Below are 12956 nucleotides of genomic sequence, written 5' to 3'. Positions count from 1 at the left end.
GATGCTTTAAAAAATAATTTAATGAAAATGTACTAAGAGTAGTCTACTGACACTAATAAAAAAGTGTATTTACATCTAAGACAATTTATATAAAAACTCTTGGGTGCCTAAGACTTTTACACAGTACTGTGTTTTCTATCCACTTTAGCCAAACACACACACACATATATATATATATATATATATATATATATATATATATATATATATATATATATATATATACACACACTACTGTGAGAAAATAATAATCACACACAAAGGTATAATGGCTTATAGCAGACTTAATGATTTTAGAATATTTCAGATAATGAAATTAAATGTTTATATCATCAACTATCCAGTTAGTATTTATACTGTCTGTAACGTTTGGCTACTGAATGTAGAGAGAGAGCGAGAGAGAGAGAGAGAGAGGGGGCGAGAATGAACAAGAGAGCCAGCCCCCCCGCCCCCTCGGGTTTTGTTCTAGGTTCGCGTTTTGATCGTCTAAGCTGCCGTAGGTGATGACGTCACACTCGAATGTAAACAGGAAGAGATGGAGATGGAGACACACAGAGATGGAAATTGGATGATATACAGAAACGAATAACCAATAAATATGAAGTTATGTTTAAACTTCTGTTGTCAAGCGTTGTCAATATAACCCACCCCCTTTCCTCACGAATGGAACTAGTCTTGTGGAGTCCGCTTTGACCGTTTTCCAGGGTTAGCAGCTATTGCTAGTTAGCTTAGCATAATCCTAATGGATACCTTGGTTAGCAGCTACCGTTAGCTCATTGCTTGTGTCAATTAAATTGCATGTTATTAAAGGTCCGCGCTGGTCTGTCTAATGAATTTACAACCGCAACATTATATCGCACTGTACAGCCCTGACTACACTAACGTTAGCCTATAGCTCCGCCGTCCCTGCTACACTCGGGACCAGTACACTAACGTTAGCCTATAGCTCCGCCGTCCCTTCTCGAGGAAAGCACTGCGAGTGTCTCTCGGCCGCGGGCGGCGCCATATAAACTAATACTCGATGTTCGCGATATAGTACAGTACTACATCTCGGGTAGAACAATCCGCGATACATCGAGTATACTCGATATATCGCCCACCCCTAATGTCTACGCACAGCCCAGAGCATGCGTAGCTGACGCCCTGTGGTAGAATATGGGGACTGCATACGGACGGCATAGCTCTCATCAGTTGCATGCATTAGTTTCAACGCGGAAATAAGCTTCCGTGCATTACTCCCGACACTGGCGCGTGTTCTGTATGAACCGTAATTCATTATAGTTCATTGTGAAATAGCGACAGTACTGTAATTATAACGGGCTCATGCGCGAACAATAGGTTGGCTTGCTTGTTTGGCACGGGGGCAGACGCAGAACACCGACCTCCAAACACGATTAAATATTGTTTCAAATAAAAAGCGACATACTATTATTTTGTGTCATGTTTCCAAATAAGATTGGCCACAACGAAATGCTTTCTACTTCAATTTGTTGGTTAGAATAGATTACCTCGCTCCATTGAAACTTCACTGAGACTAACAGTAAATAGACAGTTTTTTTTTTTTGTGAGCTCCGCGCACAGACGTGATAATAATAATAATAGCTTCATTTTATATAGCGCCTTTCAAGAGACCCATGCAAGGTCGCTTTACATAGATAGGGGGGGGGGATAACAAAGTAATAAACATAGTGGACAGACTATGTAAATATGATGATGGGATTCAATAGCCCCTTTCGTGACTGTGATGCACCGAGTGAATCCACAGTCACTTGCTCCTCAATGGGAAACCAACCTAGATTTACCATGAAGGACTGGTTCTGGCCGAACCGTTCGTTATACAAGAATCACAGAGACGTTTCAAAGGTACTCACAGTTGCACGAGGGTTTCGGACACAAATACGGGATGGTTTGAAAGCTCGCCGTTGCTAATAAACATTTTAAATATTTTTTATAAACTGGTCAACACTGCATTATTTCCGGCGTTGGGTGCATGATGCGCATGCGCTGTGATCACAACCAGGCAGCCAACGCCGAAAATAATGCCGTTTTGAGCAGTTTATAAAAAATATTTAAATGTTTATTAGCAACGCCGAGCTTTCAAACCATCCCGTATCTCTGTTCGAAACCCTTGTGCAACTCTGAGTACCTTTGAAATGTCTCTGTGATACACTACGGCATATGCGCTCCTCAGTTCATGCATTAGTTTCAACGCAGAAATAAGCTTTCGTGCATTACTCCTGACACTGGTGCGTGTTCTGTATGAACCGTAATTCATTATAGTTCATTGTGAAATAGCGACAGTAGTGTAATTATAATGGGCTCATGCGCGAACAAGAGGTTGGCTTGCTTGTTTGGCAGGGGGGGCAGACGCAGAACACCTAGTGTAACTCCCGCCGTGTCATAGTGTAATTCAAGTTAAACTTAAGTATGATGTCATATAGTAGAATCGGTTAGAACAGGCTAGAACCTTCCAGAACTGCGCTCCACAGTGTATAAATAGAGAGAACTTACAAGGGTTCTCTCTCTCACTTCTCAACCACCATCAACCACCTAGCCCCTTTCGTGACTGTGATGCACCGAACCGTTCGTTATACAAGAATCACAGAGACGTTTCAAAGGTACTCACAGTTGCAGGAGGGTTTCGGACAGAGATACGGGATGGCGTTGCTAATAAACATTTTAAATATTTTTTATAAACTGGTCAACACTGCATTATTTCCGGCGTTGTGTGCATGATGCGCATGCGCTGTGATCACACCAGGCAGCCAACGCCGGAAATAATGCCGTGTTGACCAGTTTATAAAAAATATTTAAAATATTTATTAGCAACGCCAAGCTTTCAAACCATCCCGTATCTCTGTCCGAAACCCTCGTGCAAATGTGAGTACCTTTGACATTTCTCTGTGATTCTTGTATAACGAACGGTTCGGTTAGAACCAGTCCTTCAGGGTAAATCTAGGTTGGTTTCCTATTGAGGAGCAAGTGACTGTGGATTCACTCGGTGCATCACAGTCACGAAAGGGGTTACAGAACACCCACCTCCACCAAACGCGATTAAATATTGTTTCAAATAAAAAGCGACATACTATTATTTTGTGTCATGTTTCCAAATAAGATTGGCCACAACGAAATGCTTTCTACTTCAATTTGTTGGTTAGAATAGATTACCTCGCTCCGTTGAAACTTCACTGAGACTAACAGTAAAAGACAGTATTTTTTTTTGTGAGCTCCACGCACAGACGTGATAATAATAATAATAACAATAATAATAGAGCTTCATTTTATATAGCGCCTTTCAAGAGACCCATGCAAGGTCGCTTTACATAGATAGGGGGGGGGAATAACAAAGTAATAAACATAGTGGACAGACTATGTAAATATGATGATGGGATTCAAGTTCATGTTTGTATTTATCACATAGGCAGGCTACACATGGCGTATAGGCTACATCATACATGGCAGTGAGATTCATTGTTCTTGTATATGCTCTCGTATTATTGTTTATATAGGCTACATCAAAATAGATTGTATGCCTCTGGCTCTAGAAATCATATGCAGCAGGTAGAAAATTTACGGAAAATCCGTCGCGATTTGGAATACAATTGAGGAGAACTTTAATCCTTGGGTATTAATCGAACAAAACGGAAAAAGGCAGTCATATTCCAGCATGGGCTTTATTAGTTAACACTTTGAGCGCCACGCCTGGTTTTCCGTTTTACCGGCTGAATGCCACCATCGGCGCCAATGTTAACGTTAATATCGCCTAATCTATGTTTTAAATTATGGCTATGTGTCTAATCTGCCCATCGCATTATCAAAGACTATTTTCCAGTCAGTGCTGTCAAGGCAGATTGTTTTTTTATCGCGTCATTTCCGTTTCAGAGCAGTTAGAAAAGCCCCCGTTTTGATATAAAAAACAGCTCATTCTGGAGCATTCTATGAAAATCGTCTTTTAGTGGAATATTCCACAACGTTGATATTCGTCGGCCTTTTTATGAATCGTTTTCAAATAAATGCTAGATGATCAATATTATACGTGCACGCAAGCACATTACGGCCGCGCACGGATAATCGCTCCGTTGATTTCCTCACGGAGTTTTACAGTGAAACTGAAAGAAGACATTTCACAAAACAGCTTATAACTTCATCAAACTTACTCTGATTATCCTAACACTGATAACATAGAGTCCTTACCTGACATCAGATGGTATCCAACTGGTATATTCCAATTCCTGATCACCATTCGAAAAAATCGATACGTGTATGGATCCAACGCGATACTGTAGATCTCCATGATCAGCGGGGATCTGAGGTTCCAGAATGAACTGTGGTAACCCCGGCTGGATCAGTGAACTGGAAAATGTGGAGTACCGGATTTTTTTCCCCATTCATTTTCATTGAGTCCATTCCAAAATCACTTATGTCATCTGGGAGACGACAGGGGGCGCTTTTTTCCACAGTGATCGCCGGCGCCGCTCGGCTATACTCGGGTGATGCAATAATTTTTCAGATCGCTAAAAAAAAAAAAAAATAATAAAAATGAGAAATCTCGTGAGTGGCTAGCAACCACCTATAAAAAAAAACGAGAAATCTCGTGAGTGGCACTCAAAGTGTTAATATGGTCTTTAAGAGATATCATATCCGACATCACCGTACGTGTACATGTCTGTCAGCCTGTCTCGTATTTCTCCATAACACGCAATTCCCTCGGGTCAGTCCATTATTTCACATCCCATGGGGGTGTTTCATGACCATATATGGATAATCGGGGCGGTTCTGGTATGCAAATACTTAAAACCATGCACGAGCTCAGGCTTAGGATCAAAGTGATATTTATCAAGACAGGTGTGCGTAGGACCTGTGTACGCACGTGTGATAAATCCCCCTTTTTTTTGTGCGTGCACACATTCTAAATTCTGTGCTTACGTATGAAAATAGAACACTTTCTAAGAAAACTTGATAAATGAGGGCCCAGGTCTTTATTATAGTGACGTTTTTTTACATAAATTCTAACTTTATCTTTATTTATATTATAAAAAGGGACACTCTATCAGAGATGAACCCTCTAAAGTTGAGTGTCGCTCCCACGCAACACTAGAAATGTTTTACAAAACATTAAATATCTTTGAAACCGTGTGATAAAGCTTTATTGTATCTGAATCAGGAGGAGATTCTCTTCTTTCTGACTAAATTGAAACTGAAAGTATCTCTCCATGTCACCCCTGTTTGGCGGTGTGCGGAAGTTCAGCTTAGAATATTGTTTCGAACAGTACAAAAGGATCCTAAAAGGGAACATTGTTATCACACCACACAAACTAAAACCCCTCCCTACCTCCCTCTCCCAAACCGTTCCTACAACCATTTCTTTATGTTGCATGATCATGTATACATATTATATATATATTTATTATGGATTATTATTTTTTAAGTTTAAATATCGACATTATCTGGTCATCCTCAGTAAATACTATCAAACTCCTCTGACCTCATCTGGTCTTTCCAAAGACCAGCGATGGGACACACATGCGCACAAACACACACACAGAGAGAGAGAGAGAGAGAGAGAGAGAGAGAGAGAGAGAGAGAGAGAGAGAGAGAGAGAGAGAGAGAGAGAGAGAGAGAGAGAGAGAGAGAGAGAGAGAGAGAGAGAGAGAGAGAGAGAGAGAGGGGGGCTCAGACCCCCCCCCCTTTTCCTCACTAATGAAACTCAAAACTTAATAAACTGGTGTAGTGGAGTCAGTTTCCAGGACCCGTTACTTGCGCTTGTCTGTGTCTATTATGAAATGACAATTGCGTGTCATTGAAGGTTCAAGCTGGTCTGTGTCTATAATTAAATGACAATTGCGCGTCATTGGAATTCTGATTATTTTCTAACTGGGCGGGTCTTACAGTAGGTACCAAAATGTGGCACCGATTGATCTAACGTGAATCACTACTGGGTATAGTACCGACGTAATTTTTTATTAGATTAGATTCAAATGTATTGTCATCATACAGCACAAGTACAGTACAACAAAAATAAGTTTGGCATCCATCCAGAGTGCCAATGTAACATTAAAGTGCAATAGTAATATACAATGACTTCCGCCCCATTGCACTCACCCCCATTATCATGAAGTGCTTCGAGAGGCTGGTCATCATGGCTCACCTCAAAACTGGCCTCTCACCGGACAGTCACCAGTTTGCCTACCGTGAGAACAGGAGCACGGAGGATGCCATCTCAGCATTCAACACCATCATCATCCCCTCCAAACTCATCTCCAAACTTGTGGAAACCAAGGATCTTGACATCAACCCCTCTGTCTGAAACTGGATACTATAGACTTCCTAACGAACAGACCCCAGTTTGTTAGGATAGATCTCACCTCCTCCGCAAGGCTGCGTGCTGCTGAGCCCCATTCTCTACTCCCGCCTCACCCACAACTGCACTCCTGTACATGGTACCACCAACACCATTATTAAGTTTGCAGATGACACAACGGTGATGGTGGGCCACATCAACAACACAGATGAGTCGGCCTATAGGTGCGCCGACAACCACCTGGGCCCTCAACACCAAGAAAACCAAGGAGCTCATTGTGGACTTCAGGAAGACCAGCGCCAGCGTGCACGCTGCCGTCCACATTAACGGAATGTAGGTTGAGCGTGGACTCCTCTCCATCCCCAGCTCACGCCTCGGCACCATGGGTGCCCGACTTTTCAGCTGCTCGGCTCCCAGACTCTGGAACTCCCTGTCCCCACCACATGTCCGACGGTCTGACTCACTATCATCATTCAAATCACAACTGAAAACCCATCTGTTCAAACTTACCTATTCATTATATAACCTGTGTCACTGTCCTATACCCCCTGCTGTTTGTTTGTTTTGTTATTTTAACTTCACTGTCTTTTACTTCCTGTTGTTTGTTTTGTTTTTAACCTTGACTTTTAACTGCCTTGCTGTGTTATTTTTTCTTTATGATCTGTAAGGTAACCTTGGGTGTCGTGAAAGGCGCCACCAAATATATTATTATTATTATTATTATTATTATTATTATTATAATGTCTCCAGCTTCAAATTCCTGGGAGTCCACATCTCTGAGGACCTCTCTTGGAACCTCAACACCTCAGCACTGGTCATGAAGGCTCACCACCAGCGCCTCTTCTTCCTGAGGAGACTGAGGAAAGCCCACCTCAGATTCTGGTGAACTTGTACCGGTGCACCATAGAAAGCATATACTCACCACCTGCATCACAGTCTGGTACGGCAACAGCACTGCCTCAGTCCAGAAAGCACTGCAGAGGGTGGTGAGAACCGCCCAACGCATCACCGGTACACCACTCCCTACTATTGAGTCTATCCATCACAAGCGGTGTCCTCTCACCCCAATCATGGATGGACTGTTTATGTTCACCCCCCTCCCCATCCGGGAGACGCTACAACAAGAACCTCAGCTCCAAGTTCCAATCATGATGTATCATGTCACACATATTATTCACTTTAAATTCAAACATCTGTCTGTCTGCCATTTTGAATGTGTCCCACGTGTATCACTGTACATATTAATACTACAACTCTGTACATGTGATTACTATAGCACTATTACTAAGTAATATTTGGATTTGGAACCCAGGCGGTCACTGACGGTGACCTGGGCAGCACGGCGCACCAGCCCACTCAGTCACTGACAGGAGCACGTAACCAAATTAATCTCCAAAGAAACATGGGGCTAAAAATAGAGCGTGCGTGGCTTTATACAGCGACGCTTCAAAACCACCGAACAGGATTGTTTAAATGCAGTCAAATTGAAACAAAGACACTCACGACATGCCAAAGATGCTGCGAAGCTGGTGGTACACACACAGCTATACATTACAAAATAATAATAATAATAATAATAATAATAATAATAATAATAATAATAATAATAATAATAATAATAATAATAATAATAATAATAATAATAATAATAATAATAATAATAATATTATTAAAAAGAAACACCACCATGTAAAAGCCATAGCACATTATATGTGCATGCCACTAGCATAATAACACGAGAAGTGTGTGTGTGTGTGTGTGTGTGTGTGTGTGTGTGTGTGTGTGTGTGTGTGTGTGTGTGTGTGTGTGTGTGTATGTGTATGTGTATGTGTGTGTGTGTGTGTGTGTGTGTGTGTGTGTGTGTGTGTGTGTGTGTGTGTGTGTGTGTGTGTGGAGCCTGCTCATCTAGGCATCAGTGAATGATCAATTAACCTAATTGACGTTCATTTTAGAAATGACAGACTAATTGTAGAGTGCAATACAAATATGTGATTGCACTGCAGTGGGGGCAACAGCTCTTCGATGTCAAAGGATGGAATTTGAGAGGCGAGTGAGAATTCAGATGTGCAATGGGTATATTGAAACAAATGTCATTGGGGACAAAGACTATAGGTTATCAATGTATATTAAGAGACGTGTCACGTGCGCCTTCGGCTTCGTTGACTATTCAATAGTGAAGATTTTATCAACACTGCAGCCTGACATTGGGCTATTCTGTATCAGGGTCAGAGCAGGCTTCATTCTTCATATGAAAATGGAATGATCGCTTGTCGAGACTCGAGAGACGCCAATAATCCAATGCAGGTATAGACGCGTTTTGTCGGTCAACGTAAATTCATTATCACTATAATGTTGCAGAGCATTTTTGTTATTATGGTATGTATGTCACGTTTTCCCCCGGGAGCTTTGAGAACGGAGGCTGCGACTGTATAAAAAAAAATCCGACCACAAGCACCACTGTCACAACAATGCCCAGCTGAACCGAATGGGTTGAGCTCAACCTGTCAACCTGCGTGTATACATTAATAAACAGCACAGCTCATTGTCGATGCATGCAGGACTTGTCACTTACCTATAGTGAGGAGATGGGATATTTTTTAGACTGCTAGAATTCGGCGTTTCCCCGGCGTAGGAATTCCCCTTACCAGCGAGCCTGGAGGAACGCGACTCGGTGAGAACAGCCCGCGTTCATCGTGATCATCTCTCCTCGTTCTCTTCCACTCTCTGTTTCAGCGAAGGCAGGGGTTCGACTGCCGCGGCGCGCCCCTCCGCGGCACAACCATCGCTGCGCGCCCCTCCGCGGCACAGTAACCATAGCAGGGTTGCATTGCTCCTCAAGGCACGGGAGCGCGCTGCGCATTGGCCAGTGCGGTGCTCAAAATACAAACCTGTTTCATTATCGCCTACCTACAGCCAGGGGCAACAGATGTGATACTGAATTGAAAATGGGGGACCCTGATGTAAACAAGACAAACGTCTTTCTCTGGTCTGCATCCCCTTAACAATTGTGTGTATTGAGCTGTACTGTATTGTACCCATTCTGCAATCTGTTAAATAAAGTTTTCATTCATTCATTCATTCATTCATTCATTCATTCATTCATTCATTCATTCATTCATTCATTCATTCACTGAACTGTGAGATGAGCGATCATTTGTACATTACACATTTTGATTTTACATTCTGGACATTCACATTGATTGACACTCGACCAGACCACAAGGAGGGACTCGTGAATGCAACCGTTTGTAGGGTTTTGCTGTGTCTTTATTTATTATAGGGAACAATTGATGAGCATTGTATGTTATTTTTCAGCAACGCACTGTAATATTGAACTGTATTAGTTCAATGCTACACACTCGCGGTGTCCACACATTCACACACGGGAGCTGTCACAGAATAACTTATGGTCACTAAGCAGTTCCACATTTGCAAGGTCCCAGCCTGAATTACGGTTCATGCCATGTTGGCAATGAGACTAAATCCAGTCCCACAAAACAAAACCATGAACACAATTCTACATCCTGCTGACCTCAGAAAACGTTTTGATGGAGCCTTGCTGAAAATGTAAACAGAGGTGGTTTAGTTTAGTGAACAGGTAGTGTTATGAACATAAACAGGTAGTGTAATGAACATATAAACAGGTGGTGTAATGAACATGTAAACAGGTGGTGTAATGAACATGTAAACAGGTGGTGTAATGAACATGTAAACAGGTGGTGTAATGAACATATAAACAGGTGGTGTAATGAACATATAACCAGGTGGTGTAATGAACATATAAACAGGTGGTGTAATGAACATATAAACAGGTGGTGTAATGAACATGTAAACAGGTGGTGTAATGAACACATAAACATGTGGTGTAATGAACATGTAAACAGGTGGTGTAATGAACATGTAAACAGGTGGTGTAATGAACATGTAAACATGTGGTGTAATGAACATGTAAACAGGTGGTGTAATGAACATATAAACAGGTGGTGTAATGAACATATAAACAGGTGGTGTAATGAACATGTAAACAGGTGGTGTAATGAACATATAAACAGGTGGTGTAATGCACATGTAAACAGGTGGTGTAATGAACATGTAAACAGGTGGTGTAATGAACATGTAAACAGGTGGTGTAATGAACATGTAAACAGGTGGTGTAATGAACATATAAACAGGTGGTGTAATGAACACGTAAACAGGTGGTGTAATGAACATGTAAACAGGTGGTGTAATGAACATATAAACAGGTGGGGTAATGAACATGTAAACAGGTGGTGTAATGAACATCTAAACAGGTGGTGTAATGAACATATAAACAGGTGGTGTAATGAACACGTAAACAGGTGGTGTAATGAACATGTAAACAGGTGGTGTAATGAACATGTAAACAGGTGGTGTAATGAACATATAAACAGGTGGTGTAATGAACATATAAACAGGTGGTGTAATGAACACATAAACAGGTGGTGTAATGAACATGTAAACAGGTGGTGTAATGAACATATAAACAGGTGGTGTAATGAACACGTAAACAGGTGGTGTAATGAACACGTAAACAGGTGGTGTAATGAACATATAAACAGGTGGTGTAATGAACATGTAAACAGGTGGTGTAATGAACATATAAACAGGTGGTGTAATGAACATGTAAACAGGTGGTGTAATGAACATATAAACAGGTGGTGTAATGAACATATAAACAGGTGGTGTAATGAACATATAAACAGGTGGTGTAATGAACATGTAAACAGGTGGTGTAATGAACATATAAACAGGTGGTGTAATGAACATATAAACATGTGGTGTAATGAACATGTAAACAGGTGGTGTAATGAACATATAAACATGTGGTGTAATGAACATAAACAGGTGGTGTAATGAACATATAAACAGGTGGTGTAATGAACATATAAACAGGTGGTGTAATGAACATATAAACAGGTGGTGTAATGCACATATAAACAGGTGGTGTAATGAACATATAAACAGGTGGTGTAATGAACATAAACAGGTGGTGTAATGAACATATAAACAGGTGGTGTAATGAACATATCTATATGCTTAGTCTACATACTATATAAATAGTATAATAATGTAACTAAGTGGATTAGAACCTGGGACCTTACGATCCACAGGTGATCGCACTAACCAGCTGAGCTAAAGGATCAGACATGTTAGCAGGTGCAGGTCAACTGCAACCGACTCGTCCTCCCCCCGAGAAGTAGCTGACCGCCAAGAACCTTGGTGTGGTCCTTGACGACCAGCTGAACTCCATTATATGACTCTGAACTCCACGAGCTGGACTCCTTGACCAATCAACAGTCATCTCCCGCCTTGACTACTGCAATGCACTGCTTGCTGGCCTTCCGACCACTTCCACCAGGCCTCTTCAACTCATTCAGAACACAGCCGCCGGCCTGATCTCAAACCTACCGAAGTCAGCGCCTGTCACCCCACTTCTTAGAGACCTGCACTGGCTCCCGCGGCCGCCTACCTCCCGTCAATGTTCTCTAACTACACACCCGGCCTCAAGACCTCTACGCTCTGCCTCTCCTGGCCACCTCAGGACAGCCGAAACCCGACCAATCTTTCGCCGTCGACTAAAGACATGTACAAAAATATATAAATAGATTTATTAAAAAAAATAACCTTACTGTCATCATGTGTCATGCACTTGTCCTAATATACTAACCTACACTGTAGCACTCAACACTTTGATTACCATTGTTACTCAGCTGATAGAGTTGTGCCCTTCCTGCTGACTTGTCGTACAAAACTTGTATGTCGCTTTGGATAAAAGCGTCAGCTAAATGACAAAAATGTAAATGTAATAACACAGGAGACTTGAGGTCTGGTCGTCAACATAACGGTTTCTCTGTTCTCCTTCATTACTTCTTCTTCTACTCCACCATCAACTTCAAATTACTTTATTTTCCTTTCAGAACAATACATAGACACTCACTGTTCTGAAGGATCAGATTAAACCGAATATATATATTTATTTATATATATATATTTAATTGTATTTGTATATCCCCTGATATCCCCTGATATCCCCTGTATATTCCTTGTACAATATGCATTGAATATCCCTTCTAGTCTACTGAACATCCCATAATAGTCTCCATTCTACCATTGGACGAGACCTTGGTGCCAGGTCGCCATACCCCTCAGACCAAGTTCAATCGTACCGCTCAACATGTATGGACAAGTCCTAGTTCCGCGTAGGAATATGTCTACCGCACCACTAATGGTACTATTTATTCATAGTGCGTATATATACTGCGCTATTAAAGTAGAACTTCCTTTTAGTCCAGTTCCTTACCCTCCAACAGAGTGACAGACGCAAAAGCCTCCCCGCGAACCACGTGTGGGCAGTAAGGCCAATTCGGCCCAGTATCGGCATTGAGACATCGTGTATATTAATATTTGAATAGTCATATTTGGCACTATATCGTCGAGTTGGACGTATTCTATTAAGCTAATAATAGTCTATTCATATATAGTGCCTCGTGCGGTAAGAGTTCTATAGTAATCAGCACCCCCATCGTTTCGGGCATCAGCTGGACGCTTATCCAGGGTGGTTGACCCCACGTGAAGCTGCACCCGAGGAGCTCCAGGCCAAAGAGCGAGTGGACCTGTATATTGGATTATTCTA

The 12956-nt window shown here is 41.7% G+C and overlaps 1 protein-coding gene across 1 annotated transcript in view; it reads right to left on the bottom strand.

The window, feature by feature from the left end:
* Positions 1-8988, bottom strand: part of pkib (protein kinase (cAMP-dependent, catalytic) inhibitor beta) — a gene marked incomplete at its 3' end in the record, with an annotated part of 205143 nt that extends 196155 nt beyond the window's left edge. The window contains exon 1 of the mRNA XM_084314179.1: positions 8874-8988. The remainder of the gene's footprint in view (positions 1-8873) is intronic.
* Positions 8989-12956: the final 3968 nt, after the last annotated feature.

This window comes from Notolepis coatsorum (genome assembly GCF_963971535.1).
Source record: "Notolepis coatsorum genome assembly, chromosome: 5".
Lineage (NCBI taxonomy): Eukaryota > Metazoa > Chordata > Actinopteri > Aulopiformes > Paralepididae > Notolepis > Notolepis coatsorum.
The sequence above is the reverse complement of the archived record's forward strand: the minus strand, read 5'-3'. Positions and strand labels throughout refer to the sequence as shown.